The following is a 17768-nucleotide window of genomic DNA, read 5'->3' on the forward strand; positions in this document are numbered from 1 at the left end:
GGAGCTTTCCAACCTTGGAACAAGGAAGTACTTTGGACTTTCCTGAAAACACTTGCTGGCTTTATATTTTAATAAATTATATACATGTCCCATTTGCTCAGTGCAGTTGTGATTTTAAAATTTATAGCTGCTTGGGATAGGCCTTTTAAAAATTTAAAATAAATGTTGAAAATGTCAGTTTCATAATAAGATAAAGTAGAATTTTTTTTCATTTGGTTATATTTAGGGCACCATGAATGTTTATCTAGAATAAGGAATATAATTTAACATTCATCAAACTATATTACTAAATTCTGAGAAATGAGACTGCCCTTTGCCCTCAAATGATTCTGGTGAAAAAAACATTAAAATAAATATCTGGAATACGTATGAGAAATCACAAAAAGAAAAATAATGAGCAAAATTACATTCTTAATTCCCATACTTAAGCATTGTGCTTTTTCTAAGAGTTCTCACTGCAGAACTATGGCACAAAAGGAGGGCAAACATATGCAGAAAGACAAATTAATAGAAATTTTCTATTAATTTCTCTGCCCGTTCTCTCAGGCAGGAGAGAAGTGGAAATATCTCTAAAGAAACGCAATGAGAAAAGAGAATGCAATTACCAAATTTACCAAGCTGAATATTTAAGCTTTATGAAAAATCTAATGTTTCCAGCTTATATATGCACTGGAAACATGATAGCTAGAACTGTCCCATTCCATAATATCTACTCTTATTAAATGGTATAAAGAGTAAAGTAAGAATTAACTTGGATTATTTAATAAATAGTCTCATCTCTAATAGTGAGTTGTTTGCATTTTTTCTTGAAATCTTTTGCCTATTTTTGAACAATTCATTGTTTGCTTTATTATCAGTTATGACAGGATCATCAGCTGCAGGCTTTCTTCTGCAGGGACGTTACTCAGGAATAGGTTAACTGATGCTTTCTTGGAAACTTTATTCCAGGCAGGATTTATAATGCTGTGGCTCTTTGGTTCAGCTTAAATCTCATCTGTTTAATAGTTTTACTGACCAAATGAGGTACTTCTGGAGATTCATTGAGAGCCTGTCCGTTCAGTGGGAATCCTTAGATATAACAGCATTGCTTACATGGCGGATCCAGAAGACACCACTCATTTGCTGATGACTGTGAAATGAAGTAGAAATGGTTTCCAGTGAATGTAAGATGAGAGCTAGGGCTAGAGATGATATTTGCAGAAAACAGTGCCCGTAAAACTGTCAGAAAAATAAAATTTCCTTTGAAGAAAAGCAAACAAAAAAAACAACTTTCTACCTAAGCCCAACTTACATGACTTATGTGGTGGTGGTCATTTTCAAGGCAGTATTCCCTCCCTCCTCCCCCATAGGTAGCAACTAGGTATTTGGATAGGCAGTAGAGCATAAGTATTTATTTCTGAAAGATATACAGGAAAGAATGACTTAGAAACTAGAATGATTTTCTCTTTCTCTTTCCTTTCTAAATATTCATACACTTGCTCTTCCCTCTGCCAGGCACACGGTGTTGGATATCACCCTATTAACAAGGATAATACCAGGATTGCACACTTCTTTCTGTGTGTCATTCTTTTATAGGGCATTGACTCTGGAAACACACTTCTTTCTGTGTGTCATTCTTTTATAGGGCATTGACTCCGGAAATCATCTCCGACAATTACTACTGTTAGTTATATAGTATGACAGAGACCCTTAGACTATTATCCTTCCATGGCATTTTCATTACAAGTCCCATTAAAATGTGATTTATTGTTTCAAGTACCCCATACTTTATGCGGAATCGCTGTTCAAGGCTGATATAAACCACTCCATAGCTTTCTTTTTTGATCTATTAAACAAAACAAAGGCTCTACTGTCCAAAATCTGTGTATATGTCATAGTAAAATAATGCCTATTGAGTCTTTAAAAGAAACTAAACTTCTACAAGAGACTGCCTTTAATGGGAGCTGCTGCTGAGTTATTGTATTACTGTTGGCATTAACCAACACAGCTACATGCTCTCAGGCCTTTCCCCCCAGGTCTAAGTGCTTCTGTAGAATGTAAATTGTTTCAGGACAGAAGCTACGTCTTTTGAAGGTGCCATTTAAATTTATTGTATTTAATATCCATGGATGCAACGTATTAAGTGATGATGAATGTGATGAAGATGAGTCTAGGTTTTCTTTAATTTATTGTAAGAATCATAACACCAGTGCTTTTAGTCTCAAAGATCCCCCTGCCTCGTAGATAATTTTATAAACTGTCTCAGAACTTCTTCCTTTGCCCTGATTAGTTTCTGCATGTGTATGCAGTGGACCACCAGGCTCAGTGTCTTGAGACAGGACAGAGCTTGGCAGGGACTTAACGTAGAAAAGAAGTTCTCAAAGTGCTGGATTTCCTCCAGCCCCTTTCAGGAGACCAGGCTCTCAGGCTGTGTAACTGAGTGGGCCTGTGGAGTCTCTAGGTTTCCACCTACCTCGGTTCCTGCTTGTTGCTGGTGGATGATGAGGAACCCAGCTCCTGGCCCAAAACCTCTGTGTGATTTGTTTTAAGCCTGACCGTAGGAAATAACAAAGCCCGCCAAGCGAAGCTGCCTTCCTTACACCAGGCTTGGTGCAAAGCTGATGTATTTGCAGTGTCTGGAGGGAATAGCAGCTGAGGACTCCAGCCCCCTGGCTGGCCATGCTCTCGAGTATTTCTGCATTCCTAGACCAGGCACCTCCATTTGGAGGTCTCTTTATTGGGGGCCTTTGGCAGAAGCCTTTCTCAGGTGCCTCTGCAGAGACCTCCTTGTCTAGGGAAGGGGGGAAGCTTGAAGACACTTTTTCTCCATCTGACCCTGTACTTAGTACTTTTTCATTCCTAACCCTTCCCTCTCCCCTCTTTCTGGCCCTCAGGTCCATAAAAACCTCAAGAGTCTTTTATTTTGGACTCTCTTGGCAGTGAGATGATTCCCATCTGGGCTTATTCACCAGACCCTGACCTAGGGCTGATCCACGGGGAAAAGTGGTCCAGTGAGGGAGCTGCCACTTCCCCTATTTGACCTCTTGCTTATGCTGTCACAGTAAATTATTAAAGGCTTGACTGTTTCATTTTGGCTTGTTATCTTAATTGACCACTCTAACACCACTCAGCTCAACTCAGCTCAGCCCTTGACAGTCGATATTACTTTCATGTAGCATTGTCTCACCTTACCCAATTTCACATCTGAATTTTAAACATCAGAATTTGAACCAGAAGTCTAACCATTGAACCATATCTTGGAGTAGTGTACAGAGGGGGGAATCCACTCTTGACCATTACTAGGACAACTGGTTTTATAGGTGAAGCCAGTCATTAAGACTCACTCAGGAACTGTCTTCCTTCATCTGTCTGCCACGGTTTACCTTATCTGCAATGTAGATAGAAATTTTAACCAGTAATATCTTTAATTAAATAATAATGAACATTTATTGAATGAACACTTTGTGGCATACACTATGCTGGACATATAGTAATAAAAAAATCTCACAAGTTCTATATAAAATATTGGAGCAAAATGTGGGTGGGTAATGCTTAAAAGCAGATGAGTAGAGCTTCATGTTTGCGGATCATTTTTTACAATAGCAAGGTGCTGACTAGTTGTTGGTGGATGTGGAGATGAGTAGGTGGCTAGCAAAGATGGGGTGGCTAGCAAAATTCAGGTATCACTATCCTGGCCATGTAGGATGGAGAGCAGGGCATGGTACTAATTTCACCATGTCACTGAAATGTCAGATGGGAAACAAATCAGATTAGACATATAAATGGAAACAATATTGTAGGTATCAGGGAAGGTCCTTGTAGTTGAAGAGCTGTGTATATTAATATCCAGTCATCCTGCCTAATCCCATAAACAGACTCTAACCCTAAAGCATCCACCTCAACCCTGTACATACAACCAGAGGCTGGTAGGCAGGGCAGTGAGGTTGCTAATTTATCTATTGATCTGATGAAAATTGGCATATAAACTGGGCCAGGAGGAGGGCATCAATCACTCTAGTTGTACAAGCTAGTAAGTGGAAGAGAAATTTGAGCAGATATTGAAAGATCATTTATCACTGGCCCATCTGTTGAGTGAAAAGGTTATGGACCTTAAATATATTGAAATACAAGGACTTCTGCTTCCTGTTTTGAGGTAGAAAGTTGAAAAAGACCATCTATTCCACTGTGAATGAGAACAATCCGATAAACTTGAATAGCAAAGAGCTAAAGAATTACAAGTGAATTAAAGTCAAGAAAGGAATCATGATCCTTCCTAGCAGCAAAGGACCCATGACTGCTTTTTTCCCTGGGGAACAGCAGAAAGAGGCACCAACTCACCTCAAATTGGACAGGAAGAAACCAGATGAACTTCTAATAAACATTTAACAATGCCTGTTGGATTAGACCCCAAGGAGCCCTGGTCAGAGAGCAAAGCCATGTCTACCTCCCAGTTCTTGCCACTGAGAGTAGAGGCAGCATGCTGAAGGATGGGAGCAAAGTAGGAGAGCTAAGAAATTCCCCTGAGGCACACAGTGTCTTTTAGCATATAGGGCAGGTGCATGGCCTAGAGGCTGGAGGCAGGGCCAGAGAGCTGAGAGAAACCCCTTTGGCATACCAGGAATTTACTGATTACAACATGGTGGCACACTGAAGTCTAGGGGAAGGATAGTAGGGCGGAGAAAGATTTTCATGGTTTGGGATGGGAGAGCAGAGGGACTCCACAGAGGTCTTAAAAGCTGTTGGATAGATTATAAAGCATAGAGGGACCTTTGAAGCATTGCTTGTGTTCAGATCACAATCCGTGATCTTGCCTGATACAGGAAGAAGCAATATCTGAATAGCCTCATGTCAATGAAAGAAATTTAATTTGTAATCAATCACCAGAAAATGCCAGGACCATATATTTTCAATGATGAATCGTATCAAACATCTAAGGAAGAGAACTATTGATCTTACATAAACTTTTTCAAAATACAGAGGAAGAGAAAACACTTCCTAACTTGTGTTTTGAGCATTTCCCTGATACCAAAACCTGAGAAGGACATTTCAGGATAAGGAGACTACAGATGAGTATCCCTCATGAGCACAGACACAGAAATCTTCAGTACAATATTAGCAAATAAGTCTAATAATATATAAAATGTATTCCACTAAAATATGCTGTGGCCATTTATTTAAACCAAGGTAAATATTACTGTGTTACTGTAAACTAGTTTCAAAATGATTACCATAACAAAAACTCTTCATGATAATAGAAATGCCTTTCAGGTAGAACTACAAAACCAGTTGCTGGATGAGATTTTTTTTTGCATTACGCGGGCCTCTCACTGTTGTGGCCTCTCCCGTTGCGGAGCACAGGCTCTGGACGCGCAGGCCCAGCGGCCATGGCTCACGGGCCCAGTCGCTCCGTGGCATGTGGGATCCTCCCAGACCGGGGCACGAACCCGTGTCCCCTGCATCAGCAGGCGGACTCTCAACCACTGCGCCACCAGGGAAGCCCCTGGATGAGATTTTTAACATGTTAAAAGTTAGGCTGCTGCCTTAATGCTGGCAAATGTTTAAACAGTTTGAATTAGTGTCACTTTAGAACCAACCTTCCTCCCTTCCTCCCTTCCTTCCCCCCATCCCCCCTTCCTTCCTTCCCCCATCCCCCCTTCCTTCCTTCCCCTATCCCCCCTTCCTTCCTTCCCCTATCCCCCCTTCCTTCCTTCCCCATCCCCCCTTCCTTCCTTCCCCCATCCCCCCTTCCTTCCTTCCCCCATCCCCCCTTCCTTCCTTCCCCCATCCCCCCTTCCTTCCTTCCTCCCTCCCTCTCACCCTCCCTCCCTCCCTCCCTTCCTTCCTTCCTCCCTCCCACCCTGTCTATCTATCTACATCTATCATCTATCTAGTGAGCATTATTCAGTTTTCTTTAATCATGTTCTTGTTATCTACTGACAAGTTTTAGTAGGCTTTGTCTTCCTACATTAGTGCTTCCTAGAATGTGTTGATCCTTAATTCTATGACCTTACAGGGAGGCCTTGCAGAGCCTTATTGGTCCAGGTATGTGTGATGCTAGTATAGTGGACTACTTTGGAGCCTGCCTCAGTTGGTATGTTCCCCAAACTTACTGCTTTGATTTCAGACACTTTAAGAATGTGGATCTTAACTACAGGTATTCTTGAAGAGATAAACATAGATTACGTAGTGTGTTATAAAGCAAACATCCATCATTAAAGCAGCTGCTCAAAAATATTTTCTCTGTGCCATTTTCTCCTTTTCTCTTCTTCCTTTTCCCCACTTATCTGTTTGTCTTTCTGTTTTTTTGTCAGTCTGCCTCTCTACCCATTTACCACTCCATTCATTCTCACTCTCTTTCCGTGCATTCATGTTTATTTACCCTACACATTTTCTTTTCCCTCTCCTTTTCTTTAGTTGAGATATCTATAACTATATATCTCCCTATATATAGAGAGTGTGTATATCTCTCTCCACACACACACACACACACACACACACACACACACACACACAAGCAGCCCTCCGTATCTGCTGGTTCTGCATCTGTGGATTCAACCAACTGCTAAAAAGCTAAAAAGCAAAATTTGAATTTATGTGCCAGCAACTATTTACATATCATTTACATTAAATTTACAACTAGTTACATAACATTTACACTGTATTAGGTATTATAAGTAATCCAGAGATAACTTTAAGTATATGGGAAGATGTGCATAGGTTATCTGCAAACCGTATGCCATTTCATATAAGGGACTTGAGCATCCTGGGACTTGGGTATCTGTGGAGGTCCTGGAACCCACCCCCCAGAGATACCAAAGGATGCCCCCCCACCTCTCTCTATATATGAAAACATTCCCAATATGAAAACTTCTATGTCTTTTGCAGCACCCTTGGAAGTTTAATATAGTTTATGCTGTATTTTCTTTTTGACTTTTCCTTTCCTCCTTTCTTTTTCTTTTCCTCTCTTCCCTTCTTCTCCCTACCTTCTCTCTTTGCCTCTTCTTTTTGTGGGGATAAACATCCTGGGATTCTGGTAAGCAGAAATTTCCAGCTAATTACATTTCATTTCTCTAAGAGAGGTATTTATTATATGGTGTGTGCTGTTTCATCAGCTTATTTAACCATAGATTTTTTTTGAGGGAACATTTTGTGGAAATAATTTTATATGGAAAAAAATTGGGACACTCTGCTCTATTTTAATAAATTCATTCTCTTTTTTTGCTTTTAAGGTATTTTTCAATAATAAAAGCAAAGTAAGTGCTCATTATAAATGACAATTTTACAAATGTATAAAGTTAAAGAGTTACAGTTCTCTTACATTTCAACTAAAGGGGTGCTCCATGAGGGGAGGGACCGTGTCTGTCTGATTCACTGTTTTATCCTTTCATCCAGCACATTGCTGGGTACTGAGTAGGCCCTGAATAAATATGTGTTGCATTTTATAAATTTGTACACACATATAATGCATATCTGTTAATCAGAAGCTAAAATATATTTGCAACTATTCTGCATTTAAATGTCATATCATTCTTATTCAGTGACTCACAATGAATTCATAGTCAGTCTATGTAATGTGAAAGTCCCTGCCTAACAGCAGATGTAATCCAAGGCTTTAGACTGAATTATTGCAAGAATTTATGAATATATTCTTAGAAGCAATGGGCTGCTCAGAATCCCCCTCCCCATAAAATAGAATCCCTGATGTAGGGACCGAGGATTCTATTTTCTGCAACAGTCTTAAGTGCACCTATTTCTCTGCATCATTCATGCCACAGGCAGTGAAGAATATTAGAGACTTTGAAATCACAGACCTGAATAATTGCTATTCTGTCTATAGGGGGAATCAGTGTTGGCAGCTGCCTTCTAATTTAAAACCACATTACCCTGTATACTGTCTGTGACCGGTCATAATTTAAATTTATTTTGATAACTAGTTCTTTAAATTTGAAAATAAATTCATGGAAGCTATTAAATGTTCGAATAGCATGGAAGAGAATACAATAAAAACAAGTCTAGAGACCCCTACCCACCTAGCCCACCCTTTCCAGAGGCAAATGCTCTAACAGTTTTCTTCCAAAATTTTTTTGATCACAGATTTAGCTTCCAAGATTGTTTTCTGGGAGAGAGTTAAACAGAGACATACAGAGAAAACACATAACAGGAGATCATTAAAAAAAAGAAGAAAAAAGAAAATGGAGCCCTCTAGTTTCCATATATCAAGTTGGGAAATAGAGATTAAAATACACACACTCATTTGTACTCCAGGCCTCCTGCTTTCTGTATTCTCCATGGGGATGTTGAGAATCCCAGCCTATCTTTTGTGAATGAGAACTCATGGGATGGGTGGTTTCTTGGCTATTGCCCTGGTGGTCTGTCATTTGATCACCCCTCCAGAGAATGAGTCATGTTAAAAAAAATTCCGGGCTTCCCTGGTGGCGCAATGGTTGGGAGTCCACCTGCCAATGCAGGGGACACGGGTTCGTGCCCCGGTCCGGGAGGATCCCACATGCCGCGGAGCGGCTGGGCCCGTGAGCCATGGTCGCTAAGCCTGCGCGTCCGGAGCCTGTGCTCTGCAACGGGAGAGGCCGCAATGGTGAGAGGCCCACGTACCCCCCCCCCCAAAAAAAAATTCCCTACTCACTGGTAACTGTCTTGTTTCATATGGATAAAGGGTATTCTCAGTATGATAATGGCAGGTGGGGTGATACAGATTTGGAACTGGACAAGTGTGTGTGAGCTTTCTTTAAACCAGTGGTTCACAATGGAAGCAATTTTGTCTCTCCAGGGGCATTTGGCAATGTGTCTGGAAGCATTGTTGATTGTCATGACGGGGTGGGTGAGTACTGCTGGCACCCAGTGGGTAGAGGCCAGGGATGCTGCAACATCCTACGAGGCATAGGACAGCCTCTCACAGCACAGAATTATCTGGTCCAGAATGCAGTACTGCTAAGGTTGAGGAACTCTAAATTAGCTGTTTTGCCATTTGTTCTTTTGGGGACAATGATTTTCATTCAGAGAAACAACTCAAAATAAGCAATAACGTCAACAGCAATAAAATCCTATGCAGTTTTCCACTGGGTTTACAGTTCAGGTTCTTGAACCTTGGAACATAATGGAAGAATTTGGTGTCTTACTAGTTCATCCAGAAAATACTTTTTTCATAGCATTATCTACCTTTAGCCTTTTCTCTCTCTCTCTTTTTAAATAACCTTTCTGATTATATTGCCAATGGGAAAAAAGCAACATATTGCAGGGAGATGAAACTTGAATAGCAGGGAATAATATTAAATAAATATTCTATATCTGTTTGAAAAATACTAAAAAAATAGATAGCAAGCCCCATGTTCATTTTCCTTTGCTGAGTTTTATTACCAGCTATTCTTTATCTGGTTGTGACCAGAATCTTTACACAGATACCCTCTTTCAGTTAAGTGGTGCTATATAAATCCCTTTCAGGGGGTGAAGCCTGACAGCTCTGTTCTGGTGGGTTAATTATATTTAATCTGCTCATTTCTGAATGTCATCACAGATTAAAGCATGTGAAAAATTAAATAATGTGAGATTGCATTGACTCTGGGTTAGAAGATTCTTGACCCATAGTAAATCCTGCCTTTGCTTCATTTTGGAGCATTTTGTTGGCATAGAGGAAAATGTGAAATATTGAACACTTAAAGTTGTCTTAATGAAGGGAATTAGATTGTTGGATCTGCAGTAAGGTGGTTTAGAGGGTGTGGAATACATCCCCTTGAGTTGTTGATGAGGAAGTGGAGACTCCAACAGGTAAGTGGCTTGGCCTGGGTTACAGGTCAGTGGTGATCCTGAGGCTAGAGTCCAGCCCCGCCCTCCCCCCGCCCTCATCTGAGTCCACTGCTCTTTTGGCACTATTTCTATGCAGGAGTTCATAATTATCACCCTGTGACCAGAGCTGCCCAAAGTGAAATATGCCAAGGTCAGACCATAATATCTTGTATGTGTTCATCACTTTAGATTATTCAGGCTACTTTCACATATATTATCTCATGTCAGAAACAACCTTATTGCATAAATAGAACAAGAACTATCTCAGTTGATCAGAAGAAATAGAGATGTTAAGTAACTTATGTGAAGTTAAATAACAATAAGAAATAGACGCAGATGTCCCAGTTCAGGACTCTCCTCTCCAGTTCCCTGCAGGTTTATTGTAGAGGTAAACAATTCTGCACTGGTGTAAAAATAGCTGCTCTCTATTGGTTGCTTACTGTGTGTCTGGTACTGTGCGAAGTGTATGCATCAGCCCATTTATCCCACACAATAGCTCTAAGAGGTTGGTATGATTTTTAATATTATTTGTGTGATGAATAAACTGAGGTTTAGTGAGGTTTTGTAACCTGCTTAAGTTTGCACTATCAGTAAGTTTAGACTAAGATCTGTTTCAATCCAGAGTCCATACATTAACAATTATACTGTTCTACCAGCATTGTTCAGTATGGTTTTTCTATGGCTATTTTGTAACCAGTACAATTTCTTGATTGGAATAGCTATTGCACATCTAATTTTATGCATTGATATTCTGATTTTTAAAAAAAAATATACTTTTTCACCCTTATTTGTAGCTGATGTTGGGGAGAATGGAGACAATAGGTTAAGGTAATTTTCTCTCTTTCTCCTCCATATTTACCCAATAGCTCCTATCCGATTTTCCTCCCTCAGCATACCTGCATTTACACATTTGATCTAACCTACCCACTGCAGATAGAGCAGGCTTTCTAGGAAAGAAATCTGGTTGTGTCACTACTTAGGAGCCTTTAATGGATCACCCATAACGTAAAACACAAGATATTCTAAGATCTGTTCCCTGCTTTATAATGCAATTTTATCTCTTGCCAATCTACCACAGACTCTGCTCTAGCCATCCTGAAGTTTGGTAATTTCCCAGTGACACATGCTGCTTCATGTGTGTGCATTTTCCTGTTCTTCAGATGACATCTCCACACTGCTACCTGCTTCCTTCCCAGCCCCAATCTGGCCCTTATTTAATTCTTTTTGTTTAAAACTCCCTTCAAGAATATTGCTTCTGAGCTCCCAAAACAGTCAAAACATTGTTCTATCATGGCCCCTATCACTGTCATTGATAACTGACTTTCCTTCTCGACTATTTTATGAGCTATTTGATAGAAGGCACCATTTTTTATGTGTCTTTATTTCCCCAATGCTTAGCTCAGTTCCTGGCATATAATGGCAAGCCAATAAAGTTGAATGAGCGTGGTAATATCACAAGAATTTGGGGGTTGAGTAGATATGGAAAGTAAAGGAGAGAGAAGAGTGAAAGATGATTCCAAGATATCTCCTTTGGGTAACTGGGAAGATCTTTATTATATTAACTGGAACAGGAGACTTAAGAGGACGATAATGAATCTGGTTGTGAGAAGGAAAGTTGGTAAACTTGGGTTTGCTCATGACCAAAGAATAGCAATCTTCAACCAACTAAATAATATGTAACTAGCAGAGTAGTTAGAAATTTAGGTTTTGGGACAAAAAACTTGAAAAGCCTCTGTTATCCTTTGTAACTGTAAAATAAATAGACCTTAAGTTCCTCTTTAATGCATGTGTTTATGCAAATGAAAGAGTGGGCTGACTTCCTTGCTCAGACTGCAGGTTTTCTTCTATTACCTTTTTGATATTGCTCATGCAGAAGTAGAAATTGACTCTACACTTTATGAGCAACTGTTCTGCAGCAAGTGAGTACACTTTATGAGTTTGGCTGAAATGGAATGCTGTGTACAAATGGAATGTTTTTTGGTAGCTAAATGGCTCTTAATAACATTGTGTAAATATCATTCATTGAATTAGCGAACTAGGAGTAGTTTGCTTTAAGATGCTTATGCCTTTAGTTTATAAGCCTTATTATTTAAGCAGAAAATTTGTTTATGCAACTGGACTTTCTATTCTCAAAGTCTGAGCTGGGGACCCAGTGTAGACTGGAAACGAAGAACAGAGAATAGAGTCCTGTGATGAATAAACTCGCTTTGTAAGAATTATACAGATAAAGCAGAAGGGCAGATAGTATACAGTTAGTGATTTTGCTTTTTCTGGAATGGACCTGTCTAGTTACTTCACTACTATTTTATCTCCGACATGCATGCATACCTTTTGGCAAAGTGTAGCCATTATGATTTTTAGTTCCACAAGGATTTTGAAAATACAGAATGCCTCTCTGGCGGAGGGGCTAGTTAGCAGAACTTAGAATTCTCTTAACAGAGAACTTACTGTGCATGCAGTTTAAATAGAAGAAAGGTAAGCTCATTGCTGGGAAGTAGAACTCTGTCAGGCAAGTGCTGGACAGCAACAATATTTTTGCTTTCCCAGGTCTTCCTGGGAGCACTTCACTGAGAAATCACACATGAGTATTCTGAAGTAGGGCATGTGTCTGTTGTGGGCTGAATCATGTCCTTGCCACAAGTTATCTGTTGAAGTCCTGACTTTCAAAATGTGACTGTGTTTTGAGATAGGGTCGTTACAGAGGGAATTAGGTTAAAATAAGGTCCTTAGGGTGGGCTTTAATCCGATAGAAGAGGACATTTGGACACAGACACACATAGAAGGAAGATTGTGTAAAGATACAGGGTGGAGCCAAGGAGAGAGGCCTGGAACAGATCCCTCCCTCACAGCCCTCACAAGGGTTCAAACTGAAGAGTTTCACCTTGAACTCCTAGTCTCCAGAACTGTGAGAAGATAAGTTTGTCTTGTTTAAGCCACCCAGTGGTACCTTGTTGTGGTAGCCCTAGCACACTAAAACAGGGTCTTCTCATCTTTGTATCCTCAGGCCTTAGTGTGTGGCCCGGGATATAGGAAGTTCTCAATAAGCATATTTGTATCAAAGGAGTAGAAAAAGGTCATTCTGGTCTTTGTAAAAGGATTAGCACAACTTGGAGGAATGTGCATAATCCACAAACTATTATCCATTTTAAAAAATTCACCAATCAGCCAACAGATACCACAGCTTTAGGTGTTTGGTCTTGTAGTGGGTCCTGTGTGTTGGTTGTGCTCAGAAGAGTGGGCATCAGCCCTGCTTTCAAAGAGCTCATTGCCTGGGTTTCTTCATCCTGGAAAAGACTTAATGAACAGTCTCATGGTAGCCTTATCTGCAAAGGTGGTCCTCCCTCTTTACTCCCTAGCTCTGTCTGTATCAATAATGGTACTTTTTTTTGGTGGTGTGGGGGTCATCAGTCATTTAAATTATAGCCCCATAAACACATACATTCAAATTTTCCTGCCAGTAGGTAGAGAAGTAGGCTGGCATAATTGGGGATTGTTTTTGGCCTGGGTTCCAGGCCAATGATCAAATGATCATTAGTGTCCACTGGGATGTAAATATCCACTATACATTTGTCAGTATCATTTTAGTGTTCTTTATTTAGACTTGCAGCAAAAGAGAATATTTACCCTGTGCATGAACTTTAACTGAATTTTCTATGGAGTTGAATGAGCATGAAATACACAAGGCTGAGTTTAAGTTGGACTGAAAATCTTTTCTCACTTTGAGAGCTGGTAAATTCTCTCTAGCCATCCCTGGATACATCGACATTTCAGTCTTGCTTTCTGGGAATGAGAATTATTCTTCAGTGCAACATTCTCTATGTAGCACATATTTTGGTGACCCTTTATAGCTGCTGCAACAACCCAAGGCAGTGAATGTAATTGTGCTGAGGCATACTACCTCCTTGTTTTCATCAGTGTTCCTCTTTTGATCCACTTTCTCCTGTTCTTTTCTTACGAATGTTGTGTGTAGAGTGGGTAGATGTTGAGAGGGCTTGGAACTTCTTAATGGCTTTACAATTTCCCAACTTACCTGTTTCTTAACTCTATTCTTTCTTTGTGTCTCTGTGACTCTTATCCTAAGCATATTCACTGAAGGATGTTCTCTGCTCCGTGCCCTGCTGCTGTGTGTCCTGACACTGCCACTTCTCCACACTGCCATTCCAGCCCCCCGTTTTGGGAGTTTAGCCTTGTCTGCTTCATCATCAGCCGTTTCCTTTCCTTGTATGCTCTGCATTTCCTTTCTTTGTGTTGCCTGATACCACACTCTGTTTACATTCTCTGGACTTGCCTGCCCTCTAACATATGATTTAGCTCACTCTAGAGGCCTGGGCATTGGATAACTGGTTTCACATACTCTGTGGTCCCACTTATTTACTTGTTTCTTTTATAAGTAAAACAGAAGCTTATCTTTTGCTTAGGCAACGTCACTCTTGAAATGGGAAAAGATCTACTTTGTGGCAGCACCTGCCAGGAAAATTATCTTCTCAACCCACAAAAAAAAAAAACCTTTTATGGTGTTCCCACATTTTCAAGAATACCTATGGTTGATAGATATCAAATCACACAGAAGATTAATCTAACATGTTTCTAGACCTGCATTTTCCAATGTGTGTTCCCAGAAGCATTAGTTCTGTAATTTTTTTCCTTAAAAATTATAATCACAGATAATCTCATGTCATTTTCCTCCCTCATTCACCTCACTCCTGATCCATGAACACAGAGACTATGCCCATCTTGTTCTGATGAATGCATAGTACCTAACACAGAGCCTGGTGAGTAATAAATATGCAATAAAAGCTCATTACATGAGAATTCATACATAAAGAAATGAACAATAGCCCTGTGAAGTACACAGGCTTTTCAAAGAGGCCAAGATTATTTGCTAATATCACACACCTGTTAAATGATGAGCAAACTAGAGTTTAAGCCTTTGTGATTGAAAGTTTAGGGTCCAATCATGTTCATTGATTGGCTGTCTCCCTCTCCTGCCACGTACTTCTGTTGAGAAAATTACTAAATAATGGGGAAAAAACTGAGAATAGTCATGGAGCATGAACTGCACAAATAATAGATACATTTGTTATTTTTTGTACATGAGAAATGAGCAGACCAAATATAATGTCTGTGAAGTATGTAAAAAACAGATTGGAGAAGGCCTTGAATGTTAGGGTAAAAAAATCCAAACTTTATTTGGGAGGTAATGATCTGCCTTTGAAGGTTTCGGAACAGAGAAATGGTATTTATAAAACAGAACTTTGCAGTGAAGAATGTGAGGATGTTGTTTCAAAGGGGAATGGAAGGGATGTCCACTGAGGGATATACTGCTGTTTGATTATGTGGTTGGTCACATCATATCCTTCTTGTTCTTGGTGTTAAAATTATGAAAGAAGGAGAGTCCAGAACAAGAAGAGCATGATCCCTATTCTTCTAGTCCTCTTGTGACTTCCTAAGGTTGTCTCATAACCTCTCTGGGTTTTTCCAGCCAGTCAGGTAAACAGTTCGTACTGGATAATCTCTTAGCTTCTCGTTCTAGCACTGGTGAAAGTGCTAAGCACATAGCATGCACTAAAGAAATATTTATTTGTTAAATGAATTAGTGAAGAAGTGAATGAATCTGACTATGACTATGTGATACATTTTCCACCTTTTAATATTTATAGTTCCTTGCAGAAGTCGTGAAATTTCAGAAAAGTACGAAGAAGGAAACAAAAGTCACACATAACCCCATCATCCTGAGACAACCATGATGAACATTCTCATGCATCTCCCTTCCATCCTTCTTTCTCTGTCTTATTTCTTCCACCGTACCTTTGTAAAAATGTTTGTTATGAATTTCTTGGGGGTGATTAATATATTCTCTATGTGAAACATTTGGAAACTCCAAGAAGAAGAAAATATTTCTTTAGAATAAAAAAATGTATGTAATCACAGTAATATGTCCCTTTTGCCCCCACCAGGATGCTGCGGGTGGTGGGAGCTAGTCACAGAGCTCTCACCGCTGCCCCTCACTGCTGACCACATGCCCCGTCTCTCCATCACAATGTGCCTGAGAGGCCCATTGAAGGAGGCGACAAGTACACCTAACCATCTGCCTTTCCCTAAGATGTCACCAAACCCTGCATCTTCTTTTTTCTCAATCACTTCAAGCCTCCCAAGCCTGCCAGTCCATCTTGCAGCCCAAGACCCTTATTCTCATGGATTAAATGTGACTACATTTGCTGATAAGCCACAGTCTCCCTCCCTTCCCAGCTCTTCCATTGCACGTTCTGCAATCATGGAGTGTGTACAAATCAGGAGAGACTAGGTTTTACTGTGGTGACAAATCAAACACACATACACGCAGACACACACACTCACACCCAGAAACACCACTGGCCCTCACAAAACAAAAGCTCATTTCTCACTTAATCTTTATGGTCAACATTGGTTGGCAAGGAGTCCATTCTACATAGTCACCCAGAGAAGCAGCTGACAGAGGCTCCAGTCTCTTATCAAAAACATCTGGCAATAAAGCCTTCTTGGCGGCCTCAGAAGAGTAAGAGTGAAATGAGAGAATTGCACATGGGCTTTTCACTGCCTCAGCCCAAAAGTAACATGGGTCATGTCTCACATTTCTTTGCCAGAAATATTCAGATGTCCCTGCTTAAGTAGAATGGGGTTGAGAAGTCCTGTCTTCCAAGTGGCTGAAAGGGGAGGTGAATGATATTTTTGATCACCAGTAAAAACTATCTCAGTCTGTAATTTAAAAAAAATACCCCATCTTCAATCTCTTCTCTTAAATTTCTCTTCAACTTCTTGTACTAAGAGAATCTGGCTTTTCCTAAAGCTTTTTCTCCTATACCCCATATACTCCTGGACTTGTAGGCAAAGTAATGTATTCTTTGCTCACTGTTTATTCTTCCAGAATGTGGCTCTCCCTTGCTTTCCTTGCTTCTTCCCACAAATCTCAGTTCCTTTAAAACACATGCCGTCTGACCGGACCATCTGATACCCTTCCTTGTTGCAGCCATCAGCTGTCCTCTGGTCACCTTGCCTCCTGTTCTCCCTCCCACCTGTCCCACTCTCCCTCCCTACACCTCCCACACACAAACACAGGTTCATGGAAGATTTTAGCACTTTCTCTACTTTGGTTTACTGTATTTTTCTCCTTTATGGATTCTGTCATCAAGCTTGGTGATTTCAGTATCCACAAGGATAATTCATTCTGTGCCTTATTCTTGACTGCTTCATCCCCAACTGTTTTGTCTTTTCCTCACCTCTGACATCTATTTTCTTTTCTTTTCTTTTCTTTTTTTTTTGTGGTATGCGGGCCTCTCACTGTTGTGGCCTCTCCCGTTGCGGAGCACAGGCTCTGGACGCGCAGGCTCAGCGGCCATGGCTCACGGGCCCAGCCACTCCGCGGCATGTGGGATCTTCCTGGACTGGGGCACGAACCCATGTCCCCCACATCAGCAGGCGGACTGTCAGCCACTGCGCCACCAGGGAAGCCCTGACATCTATTTTCTTGATCACACTCTAGGCCTTTGCTTCCCAAACCTCAATTTTGTGCATCTTATTTCCTGGACGTCGCTTTGTTTTTCCATTTCAATCTCCTTGTTATGGGCTGAATTGTGTTCCTCTAAAGTGCTGACTCTGAAGTCCCAATCCCCAATACTCAGAATCTGACAGTATTTGGAGATAGGTCTACAAAGGTGATTACAAAGGTGATTAAGTGTAAATGAGGTCATTAAGGTGGGACTAATTCAATAGACTGGTGTTCTTATAAGAAGAGGAAATTTGGACACAGACACACAGAGGGAAGACCCTGAGAAGATACAGGGAGAGAGGATGGTGATCTATAAGTTAAAGAGAGGAGACTTCGTAGAAACCTTGATCTTGTACTTTCAGCCTCCAGAATTGTGAGAAAATAAATTTCTCTTGTTTTAGTTACTCAGTCTGTGGTATTTAGTTATGGTAGCCCATGTTGACTAACATAGCTCGCTGATAGCACC

The 17768-nt window shown here is 40.5% G+C and overlaps 1 protein-coding gene across 3 annotated transcripts in view; it reads left to right on the top strand.

Moving 5' to 3' along the window:
* LOC137225244 (SCAN domain-containing protein 3-like) overlaps positions 1-17768 on the top strand; it is a 486462-nt gene that overhangs the window by 97259 nt on the left and 371435 nt on the right. The gene's annotated exons all lie outside the window — the stretch shown is intronic.

This window comes from Pseudorca crassidens, chromosome 5 (assembly GCF_039906515.1).
Source record: "Pseudorca crassidens isolate mPseCra1 chromosome 5, mPseCra1.hap1, whole genome shotgun sequence".
In the NCBI taxonomy this organism is placed as follows: Eukaryota; Metazoa; Chordata; class Mammalia; order Artiodactyla; family Delphinidae; genus Pseudorca; species Pseudorca crassidens.